The sequence below is a fragment of the Triticum dicoccoides genome, chromosome 5A (genome assembly GCF_002162155.2).
Source record: "Triticum dicoccoides isolate Atlit2015 ecotype Zavitan chromosome 5A, WEW_v2.0, whole genome shotgun sequence".
Taxonomy (NCBI): Eukaryota; Viridiplantae; Streptophyta; class Magnoliopsida; order Poales; family Poaceae; genus Triticum; species Triticum dicoccoides.
The window spans coordinates 21241558-21257166 of record NC_041388.1 but is presented as its reverse complement, the minus strand read 5'-3'; positions in this window follow the sequence as shown (position 1 = coordinate 21257166).

Below are 15609 nucleotides of genomic sequence, written 5' to 3'. Positions count from 1 at the left end.
ATGAGTAAACACGGTTATAAAAATCATCATGTGTATGGTGCTCTTCAAAAACTTATGGAGAAGTACATCACAGAGTACAAATTTTACATAATAAGTACTTACAATCTAACACCTTGGCTCAGGTTACCGTTAGATCCAATGATTCATCTTTTTAGAAGGGCTTGATGAGAAGGAAAGCAACTTTCTTCCATAGAAATAAATTCATCATTGGAAACGGTGATTCGACGAGATTCTGAAAGGATACGTGGTTAGGGGAGACGCCTTTAGCCACGTAAGGAGGCTTACGTTGCTACCATGTTACAGTCCAACCCTCTAAATATTCAATCCCGGAGATCTTTGGTAGGAGACCGATGGGAAGCATGGCTACATCTGGTCAGAAGGTTGATGGATGTGAACCTCTCTGATGAGCATGATAGGATTAACTGGAAATTAACTACAAATGGCATTTTCTTGGTGAAATCTATGTATTTGGACCTAATTAATTCTAGTCGGATTTCGAAATCGATTCATATTTGGAAGATGAAAATCCCATTAAGAATCAAAGTCTTCATGTGGTTTGTTCATAAGGAGGTGATTGTGACTAAGGTTAACTTGGCAAAACGTAATTGGGAGGATAGTCAAAGATGTAGCTTTTGTAATCAAGATGAAATCATCAAAGACCTCTTTCTCGATTGTCCGCTGGCCAAACTATTATGGCGCTCAGTTCATATAGCCTTTACTATCACCGCTCCAAATAGTATTCACACGTTATTTGTGACGTGGCTAAATGGAGTAGAGACAAATATTGTGAGACATATTCGGATAGGAGTGTGTGCATTACTTTTGGATATATGGAACTGTACAAATGACATGGTTTTTTATAGATAAACTTGTATAAATTTTCTGCAGGTTATCTACAGGGCCACTCCTTGGATTCATATGTGATCGTTACTCATTCATGTGGAAGTCAGGGAGCCTTTGGTTACTAGGTCTGCCTGATGGGAGATGGTAACTCGGGATATCTACAACCGGTTTGGATGGCGGTCAAATAATAGGATAGGTGTTTTGTCATCTCGTTCTATTATCGCCCGTTGTGGCATATTATACTTTTTAAAATTTTCTTTCTCTTAGTGAGCTTGTACTGGATCACAAACTTTTCGGTTACTTTACTTAATAAAAAGGCTGCATGCATCACTCTGATACAGATGCCAGGAGTAATCCTCCATTTCAAAAAAAAAACTGGCAACAAAAAATAATAGAGTGAAGTCTGTTTATAAAGATATCTTTGCCTGGCTCGCCCAACCGATCCTTTCCCTAAAAAAAATCTTCCACGCGCTCATCTACCAGATCTCCCAAAGTGTTAAGTGCCAGTCCGTGTTGCGCAAAACATTGATCTGAACCACGCTAAAGCATAAGAACATCTTCAAGGCAGAGCCGCAAATCGACTGCATCTGTCCAGACTTCCACGCTATCAAAACTATCGAAGTCATCCAACGTGGCCCCGTATCGGTCCACGAGACTGTCTGAATGCATTTTCTTCCGCAAACCAAAGACAAAAGTGAGGAGGTTTTGGGGAGTTCGGACACCAGACACGTAGGACTCTGACACCCCGTCCCACCAAAACCCTTCCCGGACCCCGCACCTCTCCATCCTTCCAATTTTCTCTTCTTACTTCTTTCTCTCTTGCCTCCGTCGTCGCTCCACCACCCCGGCCACCACGCCACACCCCTGCCGGAACACTACATATTCGTCACCTCTAGCGCTCCAGCAGGGCTCCACCCCCGCCTCTCCTCCATCGCCGTTCAACCTCTATCCTCCGACCGCCCCGCCAGGCACCGTCCGCTACTGCTATACTCACCATGGCCGACAACTATTCAATGAATTGCCGGAGCTAAAAAAGGTTTCCCTTCTTCTTTCCAACAATGGATCCCGATTTGGAGTACATATATGAGCAGTATGTGGAGTCCTCCGACGAGGAGGAATACTCCGACTAGATGGCGATGATGCAGGCTTTCCTTGAAGACGCGGAGTATGCGGAGGAACATGTTCTCAATTTCAAGGACTTGATCAAGGGTCACCGGGTGCTCAACCGCAACAGGGTGCTTGGCCATTTGACACTGATGGATGACTAATGTGCCCTGATGAACTCTTCTCTGGCCATTTTCACCGGTGTTTTTCGATGCGCAAGATTGTCTTCGATCGTTTGTACCATTACGTCTGGTCCTATGATGACTACTTCATCCTGAAGAAAGACGTCGTGGGAATGATTGTGTTCTCTTGTTACCAGAAGTGCACGTTGATACGTCTCCAACGTATCTATAATTTTTATTGTTCCATGCTATTATATATTCTGTTTTGGATGTTTAATGGGCTTTACTAAACACTTTTATGTTATTTTTGGGACTAACGTATTAACCGGAGGCCCAGTCCAAATTGTTGTTTTCTTGCCTATTTCAGTGTTTCGAACAAAAGGAATATCAAACGGAGTCCAAATGGAATGAAACATTTGGGAGAGTTATTTTTGGAACGGAATCAATCCAGGAGACTTGGAGTAGACGTCAAGGAAGCTTCGAGGAAGCCATGAGGCAGGGACGCGCACCCTACCCCCTGGGCGTGCCCCCACCCTCGTGGGCCCCTCGTGGCTCCCCTGACCGACTTCTTTCGCCTATATATGTCCATATACCCTAAAAACATCAGAGAACAGAATAGATCAGGAGTTCCGCCGCCAGAAGCCTCCGTAGCCACCGAAAACCAATCTAGACCCGTTCTGGCACCCTGCCGGAGGGGGGAATCCCTCTCCGGTGGCCATCTTCATCATCCCGGCGCTCATGGCTTCCTCGGTTATAAAAATCATCATGTGTATGGTGCTCTTCAAAAACTTATGGAGAAGTACATCACAGAGTACAAGATTATGAACAGAAGATCTGAAAGGATTTGCACAAAAGATGTGCTCTTCAGAAAGTTTGTAGTCTTATATTATAAACTGAAGTTTAAACTGAAGACTGTTTATAATAGAGTGAAGTCTGTTTACGAAAGATGTGAAGACCCAAGGCACCTGGGTACAAATTTTACATAATAAGTACTTACAATCTAACACCTTGGCCCAGGTTACCGTTAGATCCAATGATTCATCTTTTTAGAAGGGCTTGATGAGAAGGAAAGCAACTTTCTTCCATAGAAATAAATTCATCATTGGAAACGGTGATTCGACGAGATTCTGAGAGGATACGTGGTTAGGGGAGACGCCTTTAGCCACGTAAGGAGGCTTACGTTGCTACCATGTTACAGTCCAACCCTCTAAATATTCAATCCCGGAGATCTTTGGTAGGAGACCGATGGGAAGCATGGCTACATCTGGTCAGAAGGTTGATGGATGTGAACCTCTCTGATGAGCATGATAGGATTAACTGGAAATTAACTACAAATGGCATTTTCTCGGTGAAATCTATGTATTTGGACCTAATTAATTCTAGTCGGATTTCGAAATCGATTCATATTTGGAAGATGAAAATCCCATTAAGAATCAAAGTCTTCATGTGGTTTGTTCATAAGGAGGTGATTGTGACTAAGGATAACTTGGCAAAACATAATTGGGAGGATAGTCAAAGATGTAGCTTTTGTAATCAAGATGAAACCATCAAAGACCTCTTTCTCGATTGTCCGCTGGCCAAACTATTATGGCACTCAGTTCATATAGCCTTTACTATCACCGCTCCAAATAGTATTCACACGTTATTTGTGACATGGCTAAATGGAGTAGAGACAAATATTGTGAGACATATTCGGATAGGAGTGTGTGCATTACTTTTGGATATATGGAACTGTACAAATGACATGGTTTTTTACAGACAAACTTGTATAAATTCTCTGTAGGTTATCTACAGGGCCACTTCTTGGATTCATATGTGATCGTTACTCATTCATGTGGAAGCCAGGGAGCCTTTGGTTACTAGGTCTGCCTGATGGGAGATGGTAACTCGGGATATCTACAACCGGTTTGGATGGCGGTCAAATAATAGGATAGGTGTTTTGTCATCTCGTTCTATTATCGCCCGTTGTGGCATATTATACTTTTTAAAATTTTCTTTCTCTTAGTGAGCTTGTACTGGATCACAAACTTTTCGGTTACTTTACTTAATAAAAAGGCTGCATGCATCACCTGATACCAATGCCAGGAGTAATCCTCCATTTCAAAAAAAACTGGCAACAAAAAATAATAGAGTGAAGTCTGTTTATAAAGATATCTTTGCCTGGCTCGCCCAACTGATCCTTTCCCTAAAAAAAAATCTTCCACGCGCTCATCTACCAGATCTCCCAAAGTGTTAAGTGCCAGTCCGTGTTGCACAAAACATTGATCTGAACCACGCTAAAGCATAAGAGCATCTTCAAGGCAGAGCCGCAAATCGACTGCATCTGTCCAGACTTCCGTGCTATCAAAACTATCGAAGTCATCCAACGTGGCCCCGTATCGGTCCACGAGACTGTCTGAATGCATTTTCTTCCGCAAACCAAAGACAAAAGTGAGGAGGTTTTGGGGAGTTCGGACACCAGACACGTAGGACTCTGACACCCTGTCCCACCAAAACCCTTCCGGACCCCGCACCTCTCCATCCTTCCAATTTTCTCTTCTTACTTCTTTCTCTCTTGCCTCCGTCGTCGCTCCACCACCCCGGCCGCCACGCCACACCCCTGCCGGAACACTACATATTCGTCAACTTTAGTGCTCCAGCAGGGCTCCACCCCCGCCTCTCCTCCATCGCCATTCAACCTCTATCCTCCGACCGCCCCGCCAGGCACCGTTCGCTACTGCTATACTCACCATGGCCGACAACTATTCAATGAATTGCCGGAGCTAAAAAAGGTTTCCCTTCTTCTTTCCAACAATGGATCCCGATTTGGAGTACATATATGAGCAGTATGTGGAGTCCTCCGACGAGGAATACTCCGACTAGATGGCGATGATGCAGGCTTTCCTTGAAGACGCGGAGTATGCGGAGGAACATGTTCTCAATTTCAAGGACTTGATCAAGGGTCACCGGGTGCTCAACCGCAACAGGGTGCTTGGCCATTTGACACTGATGGATGACTAATGTGCCCTGATGAACTCTTCTCTGACCATTTTCACCGGTGTTTTTCGATGCGCAAGATTGTCTTCGATCATTTGTACCATTACGTCTGGTCCTATGATGACTACTTCATCCTGAAGAAAGACGTCGTGGGAATGGTTGTGTTCTCTTGTTACCAGAAGTGCACGTTGATACGTCTCCAACGTATCTATAATTTTTATTGTTCCATGCTATTATATATTCTGTTTTGGATGTTTAATGGGCTTTACTAAACACTTTTATATTATTTTTGGGACTAACGTATTAACCGGAGGCCCAGTCCAAATTGTTGTTTTCTTGCCTATTTCAGTGTTTCGAAGAAAAGGAATATCAAACGGAGTCCAAATGGAATGAAACATTTGGGAGAGTTATTTTTGGAACGGAATCAATCCAGGAGACTTGGAGTAGACGTCAAGGAAGCTTCGAGGAAGCCATGAGGCAGGGACGCGCACCCTACCCCCTGGGCGTGCCCCCACCCTCATGGGCCCCACGTGGCTCCCCTGACCGACTTCTTTCGCCTATATATGTCCGTATACCCTAAAAACATCAGAGAGCAGAATAGATCGGGAGTTCCGCCGCCAGAAGCCTCCGTAGCCACCGAAAACCAATCTAGACCCGTTCTGGCACCCTGCCGGAGGGGGGAATCCCTCTCCGGTGGCCATCTTCATCATCGCGGCGCTCTCCATGACGAGGAGGGAGTAGTTTTTCCTCGGGGCTGAGGGTATGTACCAGTAGCTATGTGTTTGATCTCTCTCTCTCTCTCTCTCTCTCTCTCTCTCTCTCTCTCTCTCTCTCTCTCTCTTATTCTTGAGTCGGAACGATCTTGATGTATCGCGAGCTTTGCTATTATATTTGGATCTTATGATGTTTCTCCCCCTCTACTCTTTTGTGATTAATTGAGTTTTCCCTTTGAAGTTATCTTATCGGATTGAGTCTTTAAGGATTTGAGAACACTTGATGTATGTCTTGCATGTGCTTATCGGCGGTGACAATGGGATATCACGTGATCCACTTGATGTATGTTTTGGTGATCAACTTGCGAGTTTCGTGACCTCGTGAACTTATGCATAGGGGTTGGCACACGTTTTCATCTTGACTCTCCGGTAGAAACTTTGGGGCACTCTTTGAAGTTCTTTGTGTTGGTTGAATAGATGAATCTAAGATTGTGTGATGCATGTCGTATAATCATACCCACGGATACTTGAGGTGACATTGGAGTATCTAGGTGACATTAGGGTTTTGGTTGATTTGTGTCTTAAGGTGTTATTCTAGTACGAACTCTATAATAGATTGAACGGAAAGAATAGCTTCATGTTATTTTACTACGGACTCTTGAATAGATCGATTAGAAAGGATAACTTTGAGGTGGTTTCGTACCCTACAATAATCTCTTCGTTTGTTCTCCGCTATTAGTGACTTTGGAGTGACTCTTTGATGCATGTTAAGGGATAGTTATATGATCCAACTATGTTATTATTGTTGAGAGAACTTGCACTAGTGAAAGTATGAACCCTAGGCCTTGTTTCAACTCATTGCAATACCGTTTGTACTCACTTTTATCATTAGTTATCTTGCTGTTTTTATATTTTCAGATTGCAAAAACATTTATCTACCATCCATATTGCACTTGTATCACCATCTCTTCGCCGAACTAGTGCACCTATAGAATTTACCATTGTATTGTGTGTGTTGGAGACACAAGAGACTCTTTGTTATTTGGTTGCAGGGTTGTTTGAGAGAGCACATCTTCATCCTACGCCTCCCACGGATTGATAAACCTTAGGTCATCCACTTGAGGGAAATTTGTTGCTGTCCTAGAAACCTCTGCACTTGGAGGCCCAACAACGTCTACAAGAAGAAGGTTGTGTAGTAGACATCAAGCTCTTTTCTGGCGCCGTTGCCGGGGAGGTGAGTGCTTGAAGGTATATCTTTAGATCTTGCAATCGAATCTTTTTGTTTCTTGTTTTATCACTAGTTTATTTTATAAAAGAGAACAAAAAATGGAATTGAGGGTACCTCATATGCTTCATCTTTTTAATATCTTTCATGAAAATAAGTATTCCAATAATTGTGCTCAAGTGCTAGGAGAAAAAGTCTATAAAATGTTTGGCACTAAATCTTTGAATGATGAGCATGATTGCAATGTTGTTAGTATGAACTCCTTGAATATCCATAGTACTAAGGATGATTGCACTAGTCATGATGAAAATGTCTCCTATAAGCATGTCAATTTTTGTGGAGTGCATAAAGTTTGCAAGTACACACCAAATAGGGAAAATAGATTTTGCAAGAGGCATACGTATTTGGAAACTAAATGGTTGCAAGAGAGGCTAGATGTTTGTGCTGAAAAAATTTAAAATTTCTTTGCCATACTTGTGAACTTTGCAATGAACATGGTCATTTAAATCTCCAATGCAAATTGTTTCATGATCGTATCGTGTCCAAAAATTGCGATGATTTGATTTCCCTTGCACATCATAATGAACTTAGTTTGCTTTTGGGTTATAAAGAAATGAAATGTATAACTAAGCATATTCCAGAATATAACCTTGAGAAATTCCTCGATATTGAGCTAGAAGAAATTTTGATGTATTGTGCGGTGAATTGCATTGAAAAACCTTATATTGTCAATTACATAAAGAAAAGAAAATGAATAGAGGATGAAGAGAATACTAATGAAAGGGAAGAGGCTTCCCAATATCCTCCTATTATTTCTTATGATGAATCAGGTAACGAGGAGGAGCCTTCTATTCAGCCAATCCCATCAATAAGGAGCTCCAAAAAACACATAATGTGAAGAAGAAAAATAAAAGACAGAGAAGTAAAGGTGAAAAGGTATCCCTCCCAAATGATGTTGCCCCTATTACTCATTGTGATGATGATAATTGCTATACTATTGGTGCTATCCATACTATTAATGATGAGAGTGATTATGCTTATGATATGAAAAGGCCCAAGCTTGGGGATGCTATGTTTGATGAGAATGACATGTTTGAGAATATATTTGCTGCAATTAATATTTTTCCCAAGCTTGGAGATGCTATGTTTAATGAAGATGATATTTCTAGCCTCCCAAGTTTTGATATGCAAATTTTTTATGATGATAGCATGCCCCCTACTTATGATGATTATATTGATGACAGTGGGATTGGAAGAGTGTCAACTTTAGGAAGTAATGATCCCACTATTTTGGAGGGTGTTGAATCTTATTGCGATAATTATGAAAGTGGATTTGGAGAGGTCATGACTTTATTTAGTAATGATTCCACTATCTTGGAAGAGGTTTCAATCGATTATGATGAGAACAAAGTTGCTACTTATGATGATTATTGTGATGATACTTATGCTATAAAAAGTAGTGATGATTATATTTATAAAACTTGTCATGATTATGATTACCCTTTTTCTGAACATTACTCCTTTAATGTGGAGATAATTTATAGTATTCGAGTTTCTTATGATACTCCCACTATTCCAAACGAGAAGAATTTTGCTTATGTGGAGAGTACTAAAATTTCTATGCTTGTAGATCATGAAAAGAATGCTTTATGTGATGGTTATATTGTTTAATTCATTCATGATGCTACTGAAAATTATTATGAGAGAGGAACATATGCTTTTACATATTGCAATAATATCAAGTTTCCTCTCTATGTGGTTAAAGTTTTAAAGTTATCCTTGTTTTACCTTCCTATGCAAGTTGATTCTTGTTCCCACAAGTTGTTTGCTTACAAAATCCCTATGCATATGAAGTGGGTTAGACTTAAATGTGCTAGTCATATTCTTCATGATGCTCTCTTTATGTTTCAATTCTTATCTTTTATGTGAGCATCATTGAAATCATCATGCCTAGCTAGGGGCGTTAAATGTTAGTGCTTGTTGGGAGGCAACCCAATTTTATTTTTGTTCCTTACTTTTTGCTCCTGTTTAGCAATAAATACTTTATCTGGCCTCTGTTTTGGTTGTGTTTTTTGTTTTTAATAAGTGTTTGTGCCAAGTAGAACCGTTGGGAAGACTTGGGGAAAGTCTTTTTGATCTTGCTGTAAAAAAACAGAAACTTTAGCGCTCACGAGATTAGCTACAACCTTTTACTGGAAAGTGCTATTTAGTTAATTCTTTTGTAGATGATTAATAGATAAATTCCTCACATCCAGAAATTTATTTTAGAATTTTTGGGGTTCCAGAAGTATTCTAAACATACAGATTACTACAGACTGTTCTGTTTTTGACAGATTCTGTTTTTCGTGTGTTATTTGCTTATTTTGATGAATCTATGGCTAGTAATAGAGGTTATGAACCATAGAAAAGTTGGAATACAGTAGGTTTAACACCAATATAAATAAAGTATGAGTTCATTACAGTGCCTTTAAGTGGTGGTTTGTTTTCTTTTACTAACAGAGCTCACGAAGATTTTCTTTTAAGTTTTGTGTTGTGAAGTTTCAAGTTTTGGGTAAAGATTTGATGGATTATGGAACAAGGAGTGGCAAGAGCCTAAGCTTGGGGATGCCCAAGGCACCCCAAGGTAAAATCCAAGGACAACCAAAAGCCTAAGCTTGGGGATGCCCCGGAAGGCATCCCCTTTTTCGTCTCCGTCCATCGGTAACTTTACTTGGAGCTATATTTTTATTCGCCACATGATATGTGTTTTGCTTGGAGCGTCTTGTATGATTTAGTCTTTGCTTTTTAGTTTACCACAATCATCCTTGCTGTACACACCTTTTGGGAGAGACACACATGAATTGGAATTTATTAGACTACTCTATGTGCTTCACTTATATCTTTTGAGTTGGATAACTTTTGCTCTAGTGCTTCGCTTATATCTATTAGAGCACGGTGGTGGTTCTATTTTATAGAAATAATTGATCTCTGATGCTTCAGTTATATCATTTTGAGAGTCCTTTTGAACAGCATGGTAATTCACTTTGGTTATAAATTTTAAATGCTAAGAGAAGTTGGATGCTTGATAGATTGTTTTGAGATATAAAGGTGGTAATATTAGAGGTGTGCTAGTTGAGTAATTGTGAAATTGATGAATACTTGTGTTGAAGTTGGCAAGTCCCGTAGCATGCATGTATGGTAAACGTTATGTGACAAATTTGAAGCATGGGGTGTTCTTTGATTGCTTTCCTTATGAGTGGCGGTCGGGGACGAGCGATGGTCTTTTCCTACCAATCTATCCCCCTAGGAGCATGCGCGTAGTGCTTGGTTTTGATGACTTGTAAATTTTTGCAATAAGTATGTGAGTTCTTTATGACTAATGTTGAGTCCATGGATTATACGCACTCACACCCTTCCATCATTGCTAGCCTCTTCGGTACCGTGCATTGCCCTTTCTCACCTTGAGAGTTGGTGCAAACTTCGCCGGTGCATCCAAACCCCGTGATATGATACGCTCTATCACACATAAGCCTCCTTATATCTTCCTCAAAACAGCCACTGTACCTACCTATTATGGCATTTCCATAGCCATTCCGAGATATATTGCCATGCAACTTTCCACCGTTCCGTTTGTTATGACACCCTTCATCATTGTCATATCGCCATGCATGATCATGTAGTTAACATCATATTTGTGGCAAAGCCACTGTTCATAATTTTTTCATACATGTCACTCTTGATTCATTGCATATCCCAGTACACCGCCGGAGGCATTCACATAGAGTCATATTTTGTTCTAAGTATTGAGTTGTAATTCTTGAGTTATAAGTAAAAAGAAATGTGATGATCATCATTATTAGAGCATTGTCCTAGTGAGGAAAGGATGATGGAGACTATGATTCCCCCACAAGTCGGGATGAGACTCCGGACGAAAAATAAAATTAAAAAAAGAGGAAAAAAAAGAGAAGGCCCAAAAGAAGAAGAAAAATGAGAGAAAAAGAGAGAAGGGGCAATGCTACTATCCTTTTTCCACACTTGTGCTTCAAAGTAGCACCATGATCTTCATGATAGGGAGTCTCTTATTTTGTCACTTTCATATACCAGTGAGAATTTTTCGTTATAGAACTTGGCTTGTATATTCCAATGATGGGCTTCCTCAAATGCCCTAGGTCTTCGTGAGCAAGCAAGTTGGATGCACACCCACTTAGTTTCTTTGATGATCTTTCATAGATTTATAGCTCTAGTGCATCCGTTGCATGGCAATCCCTACTCCTTGCATTGACATCAATCGGTGGGCATCTCCATAGCCCACTGATTAGTCACGTCAATATGAGACTTTCTCCCTTTTTGTCTTCTCACACAACCTCAATCATTATATTCTATTCCACCCATAGTGCTATGTCCATGGCTCGCGCTCATATATTGCGTAAAAGTTGAAAGAGTTTGCAAAGGCTAAGTATGAAACAATTGCTTGGCTTGTCATCGGGGTTATGCATGATGAGAGCATTTTGTGTGACGAAAATGAAGCATGGCCAAACTATATGATTGTGTAGGGATAAGTTTTCTTTGGCTATGTTATTTTTATAAGACATAATTGCTTGGTTACCATACTTGGAGTATTACTATTTTTATGTCAACAATATACTTCTACCTTGAATCTTTTGGATCTGAACATTCATGCCACAATAGAGAAAATTACATTGAAGTATGCTAGAAAGCATTCCACATCAAAAATTTTGTTTTTACCATTTGCCTACTCGAGGACGAGCAGAAATTAAGCTTGGGGATGCTTGATACGTGTCCAACGTATCTATAATTTTTGATTGTTCCATTCTATTATATATTCTGTTTTAGATGTTTAATGGGCTTTACTAAACACTTTTATATTTTTTTTGGGACTAACCTATTAGCCGGAGGCCCAGCCCAAATTGTTGTTTTCTTGCCTATTTCGGTGTTTCGAAGAAAAGGAATATCAAACGGAGTCCAAACGGAATGAAACCTTCGGGAGAGTTATTTTTGGAACGGAAGCAATCCAGGAGACTTGGAGTAGACATCGGGGAAGCTTCGAGCAAGCCACGACGCAGGGAGGCGCGCCCTACCCCCCGGGCGTGCCCCCCACCCTCGTGGGCCCCTCGTGGCTCCCCTGACCGACTTCTTTCGCCTATATATGTCCATATACCCTAAAAATATCAGAGAGCATAGTAGATCGGGAGTTCCGCCGCCAGAAGCCTCCGTAGCCACCGAAAACCAATCTAGACCCACTCCGGCACCCTGCCGGAGGGGGGAATCCCTCTCCGGTGTCCATCTTCGTCATCCCGGCGCTCTCCATGACGAGGAGGGAGTAGTTCTCCCTCGGGGCTGAGGGTATGTACCAGTAGCTAGCTATGTGTTTGATCTCTCTCTCGTGTTCTTGAGTCGGAACGAGCTTGATGTATCGCGAGCTTTGCTATTATATTTGGATCTTATGATGTTTCTCCCCCTCTACTCTCTTGTGATGAATTGAGTTTTCCCTTTGAAGTTATCTTATCGGGTTGAGTCTTTAAGGATTTGAGAACACTTGATGTATGTCTTGCATGTGCTTATCTGTGGTGACAATGGGATATCACGTGATCCACTTGATGTATGTTTTGGTGATAAACTTGCGAGTTCCGTGACCTGGTGAACTTATGCATAGGGGTTGGCACACGTTTTCGTCTTGACTCTCCGGTAGAAACTTTGGGGCACTCTTTGAAGTTCTTTGTGTTGGTTGAATAGATGAATCTGAGATTGTGTGATGCATATCGTATAATCATACCCACAGATACTTGAGGTGACATTGGAGTATCTATGTGACATTAGGGTTTTGGTTGATTTGTGTCTTAAGGTGTTATTCTAGTACGGACTCTATGATAGATTGAACGGAAAGAATAAATTCATGTTATTTTACTATGGACTGTTGAATAGATCGATCAGAAAGGATAACTTTGAGGTGGTTTCGTACCCTACAATAATCTCTTCGTTTGTTCTCTGCTATTAGTGACTTTGGAGTGACTCTTTGTTGCATGTTGAGGGATAGTTATATGATCCAATTATGTTATTATTGTTGAAAGAACTTGCACTAGTGAAAGTATGAACCCTAGGCCTTGTTTCAACTCATTGCAATACCGTTTGTGCTCACTTTTATCATTAGTTACCTTGCTGTTTTTATATTTTCAGATTACAAAAACCTTTATCTACCATCCATATTGCACTTGTATCACCATCTCTTCGCCGAACTAGTGCACCTATACAATTTACCATTGTATTGGGTGTGTTGGGGACACAAGAGACTCTTTGTTATTTGGTTGCAGGGTTGTTTGAGAGAGACCATCTTCATCATACGCCTCCCACGGATTGATAAACCTTAGGTCATCCACTTGAGGGAAATTTGCTGCTGACCTACAAACCTCTGCACTTGGAGGCCCAACAATGTCTACAGAAGAAGGTTGTGTAGTAGACATCACACGTCCACACTTCGGATATTTGCATATGACACGACCGCTGATTCATGGGGAGTACCTACGGATGTCTGAGAGCACATGCGGAGATGCCATGGTCAGGTTTGCGATTGAAGTGGTCGAGGTGCCCGGACCTCGGTACCTAAGAGAACCAACTGCCGCAGACACAGAAAGGCTCTTTGCAATCTCAGAAGTAAGAGGGTGGCCAAGTTTGCTTGGATCTCTTGACTGCATGCATCGAAAATGGACGAACTACCCGAGGCTTTACAAGAGCAATATCAGGGTCATGTTAAGAAGCCCACCATAATTCTTGAAGCAGTTGCATCACAAGATCTTTGGATTTGGCATGCTTTCTTTGAATGCCCGGGTCTCACAATGCAATCAATGTGCTGCAGCGATCACCATTCTTTGTGAGGCTGACTAAAGGAAGATGTCCTCCTTGCCACTATACTGTCACTGGACATGAGTACAACATGGGCTACTATCTGGTTGACGGTATCTATCCTCCGTGGACTACCTTTGTCAGCACCATCTCTAACCTAGCTGGCCAGAAAAAGGCTCACTTTGCCCAAAGACAAGAAGTAACTAGAAAGGATGTCGAGATGGAATTTGGAGTTCTGTATGCCCGTTTTGCAATTGTTCGTTGATTTGCTAAACAATGGGATCATGAGACCTTGTGAGAGGTGATGACATGCTGTGTGATCAAGCACAACATGATCGTCGAGGATGAGGGCAACGATGCTGCCACAACTATAGAATTTGAGAACATGGGTGATCCTATCCAACTTCCAGACCAGAATCCAGCCACATCTGAAAAGTTTATTCAAATGGATCAACAAAATCGGCATCAACCAACTCACTAGCAGCTAAAGGAAAATCTCATTGAGCATCAGTGGGTGATCAAAGGGGAAAACAATGTTGAAATGTAATATTTGAACTTTTTTAAATTTGAACTACTGCTCCATGCAGCTATTTGAATGTCTGTACACTTTGTACGTGGCTATTTGATCGTGCATACTTAAAAATGAGGAAGATCGGATGTATGCGGCTAGATTTTGATGGCGGCATCTCGCATCCGTGTCCGCGGACTGGTTCCCCTGGCCGCGGATGGATGCAGGAGGAAATTTGCGGGTTGCCGTTGGAGATGCCCTAAATGCCAGGTCTCCCGCGACACGACACACTGTATCCTCACCTTGGAGACAAATTAAAGGCATCATGCTCAATTTTGATCTTGTAGAACTTCTATCCCAAGTAAAGAGCCTATGGTGCACCGCGAACCAAGCCGGGCAGATTGGGCGATGGCGTCGGCATCGTCGCTTCCCTCTTTGGGGCATCGTCTGGAAGACCTTTGGATCTTGTTCGTGCTCTCCATGTGCTAGACGCTCTCCATGTGCCCAACCGATAATGTGGGGGTGTGGCGTCTAGTTTGGCAACGATGATGGTGGCCAGCGGTGCAGGGTTGCAGTAGGGCTTCGGTTGTCGGTTCTTCCCTGGCGTGCTCGACGGGTCTCTTCTACGTCTCGCCATGCCATCGCAGAGTCGGAGCTGCCCTGGAGTGCTAGGTGGTGACGATGACAAGTGGTTGGTGGTCTTCGAGGAGGTGTTGGTTGGCGCCAACTCAACCAATTTCTCCTGTCTTTCGGTGGTCTTCTCAGTCGGAGCTGTCTGGAGCCTGCACCGGTAGTCAACTGTTTGGCATGGGCCGGCATGGGTTCCGGTGTTTGTGGCGACGAGAGCTTCGTTGGTGGAAGTCGATGGAGAAGTCGGAGTCGCTGGCTCGTGAAAGAGTGATGACGATGACGCTTGGTGACGACCTCAACTTTGTGGTTCTTCTTTGCGGCATTTGTGTATCTCTATGTGGGTGGCCATGTCGGCCGGCTTTGCCCATGTGTTGTTGTTGTAACGGTTTTAGCCAGGTTTTTCGTTAATTAACCGGGCAATTTTAACGAAATCGAGATCCCTAGGGCAGATTTCCGAAGAAAAAGAAATCTTGCATTTAAGTGGCGACCAACACTCCCAAATGCGACCTTCTCAATACTCTGCTTTTGCAAGTGCACAGGCACTTGGGTACAAAAGCCAAGGGGATTCAGTCGCTCACGCTACTCAATATGGGGGAAAAAAATTCTATGAGACCAGGTCTCACGGATTAGCAGGTGAGACCCATCCTGATG